The sequence below is a fragment of the Physeter macrocephalus genome, chromosome 9, assembly GCF_002837175.3.
Source record: "Physeter macrocephalus isolate SW-GA chromosome 9, ASM283717v5, whole genome shotgun sequence".
NCBI lineage: Eukaryota > Metazoa > Chordata > Mammalia > Artiodactyla > Physeteridae > Physeter > Physeter macrocephalus.
In genome coordinates this window covers 30,958,093-30,961,237 of record NC_041222.1, presented here as the reverse complement: position 1 = coordinate 30,961,237, position 3,145 = coordinate 30,958,093, and positions in this window count along the sequence as shown.

The window sequence follows — 3,145 nt, the reverse complement described above, 5'->3', positions numbered from 1 at the left end:
ATGGAGAGGTTTGCAGTTTTTTTTAAGCTTTATAGTTCCTTCCTTAGTGATATAGATCTGTATAGATATCTACATATATAAAAGACAGTAATTTGATTTTTGGACCCTCCTGCCATACTTTTGTAAGTGGCTTTGCATGTTGGCTATTGCTTACTCAATCGGTTTCAGAGCATACAATAAAACTGGGTTGTTACACTGGTTAGCTCTAACTAGATACAGAGTGAGGAAAATAAAGAAATAGTATCAGGCTCTGCTTATAGCAAGGGCGATGGCCACATGCATCCAAAAAAATGCTGACACTGACAATTAACAGAACAGGTAGAAATTGTGCAAGCCTTAAAGCACACTCCTTTTGGGTGAAATGCATAATATAGCCTTTAAAATTGCAAGAAAAAAAATTGCAAGAGATATATGCCATCCAAACTCTAAGGAATATTGAAGCATACATTTTCTTCCTAGAGAGAAGAGTCTGAATGATCAGTGTTCTAAGAGATGAACGGTACCCTCCCAACATAACCTATTAAGTTAAAATCCATTTACTGACACTGTCAGCATCTTTTTCAGAGCTGAGATAAGCTATGAAGAGTAGACAGACCTACACCAGTTGCCAGCAGACGGTGTCAGGACCGAAACAAGTCTGCAGCACCCCTATAAGTGCTGCAAAGCAATTCCAAGTTTCTTTAGAAACTGCCTTTTCAAAAGTTGACACCTGAGTTTGGTTATTTCTAGGGAAAGATGCCAGTTCCGAAGGTCCTGGACGCAGAGGCCTGACTTTACAAGACCCACAGATGTACTTCAACAGACTAAACTGGAGTTGCTGACAGTGCCAGTTACTGATGTGCGAGCTTTAGTTCATTCTGAGACCATCTCCTCATTGCCCAAGGCATTCACAAATAACAACAAGCAGGTAAGTTCAGTGGTCAGCCAGACAGGGACTCAAGTGGCAGCTTCTCAAACAAAAGCGTGACCAGCCAGCATCATATTAAGTTCTCAACATGGTTAAAGTCTCAAAAAATGATGAAAATCTGTAAATTTTGTTTTAAAAATCTCAAATTTCTTAAAATTGTTCAATTGCTGAATTCTCAAAAACATGGCATCTCATCTAATTCCTGCAACAACCCTGTGAGGCAGGCATTTTTATTACAGTTTGACAGTTGAAGAAAGATCCTGAGGGACTAAGGAACTTGCCCAAGGCCATGTACATATGAATGTATGTATATGTATACATATGAATCACCCCTAGTATCCTTACCTGATGGGAGTTGATTCCAAATGCAGTGTTCTCCTAACAGTGCCCAGTTTGTGTCCTCATTACAAGTAGGATATTACTCACGCAACTACAGAAGAACCTTTTATTTTAAACAACAAAAATGGTATAGAAGTAGGTTACAGTAACCTGCTTTTAACTCATTACTAACATTTACCGTCATTGTGGTTTCTAAATTACCTCGAGGCCAGCAAAGAGTAACGATGGAAAATAATTAACACACGTAATTATTAAAAACCACTGATTCTCAATATTGAAAATAAAGCCCACAAGTTTATACAACAGAAAGCTATCTTGAAAAAATTGGACATCCACTTTAAGTGGCTGAAAGAAACTCTCAAGGGTCTATGAAAGGTTTTCTAGGAATTGTTAACAGGACAGACATCTTAAGTATGGGGACAGGATGATCAAAGAGCTGAGCTCCTTAGGATCCTTTCAAAGAATGAATATAAGTTAGAACAAAACTAAATGGGGAAATGAGATATCATTTATGGCCCATCACTAGCAAATATTCTTTAGAGTAAGAACAATGTGGTCAACCTGAAACAAACTAGTATTGCCATGCTTCGCTGAGGGTAGTATAAATGGGCCCAATATTTCTGGAATGCAATTTGGCAGTGAATAATAACAATGATCTGAAATATCACTCTATCTTTTGATGCAGTAATTCCATTTCTTGGGATTAACTCTAAGAAAAGGAACAGGAGTAAGGCTAGAATATGATATACAAACATTTTCTCTATAATTGTATCTCGGTGTTCAAAATAGCCTATATGCCTAATAAAAGAGAAAGGGCAAGTGAGAGTAAACCCAGCATAGTAAGTTGTTTGTGAATAAATTTTAATAATAAAGTCAACTGAATAGCAAAAACCCTCAAATAACCTACTTTTTAAAAATGAGCAAAGGACCTAAATAGACATTTTTCCAAAGAAGACATACAAATGGCCAACAAATACATGAAAAGGTTTTTAACATCACTGATCATCAGAAAATGCAAATCAAAACCACAAGGACATATCATCTCACATCTGTTAGGATATCTATAACCAAAAAAACAAGAGCTGACAAACACTGGCGAGAACATGGAGAAAAGGGAACTCTTGATGGGAATGTACATTGGTTCAGCCACTACGGAGAACACTACAGAGGTTTCTCAAGATGTTAAAAATAAAACTGCCGTACGATCTAGCAATCCCACTTCTTTGTAGACATTCAAAGGAAATGAAATCATCTTGAAGAAATATGTCCACCCCCATGTTCATTGCAGCATTATTCACAATAGCCAATGTACAAAAACAATATCATACCTTGTGTCCATCAACAGATAAATGGATAAAGGAAATGTGACATATGTAAGTATATGTATGCATATATATATATATAATGGAATTATCATTCAGCCTTTGAAAAGGAAAGCCTGCCATTTGTGACAAGATGGAATAACCTAGAGGGCATTAAGCTAAGTGAAATAAGCCAGACAGAGAAAGACAAATACTGCATGGTGCATTATATGTGGAATCTAAAAAAAAAGTCAAACTCATAGAAACAGAGTAGAGGATGGTTGACAGGGGTTGAGAGAAATAGGGAGAGGTTGGTAAAGGTACAAAATTACAGTTATAAGATAAATAAGGTAGATGATGATAATAATAATGTATTGTATAACTGAAATTTGCCAGGAAAGTAGAACTTGTGTTCTCACCAAAAAAAAAAAAAAAAAAAAACTAAACTAAAAATAGAACTACCATATGACCCAGCAATCCCACTACTGGGCTTATACCTAGAGAAAACCATAATTCAAAAAGACACATGTACCCCAATGTTCACTGCAGCACTATTTACAATAGCCAGGTCATGGAAGCAAGCTAAATGCCCATCGAC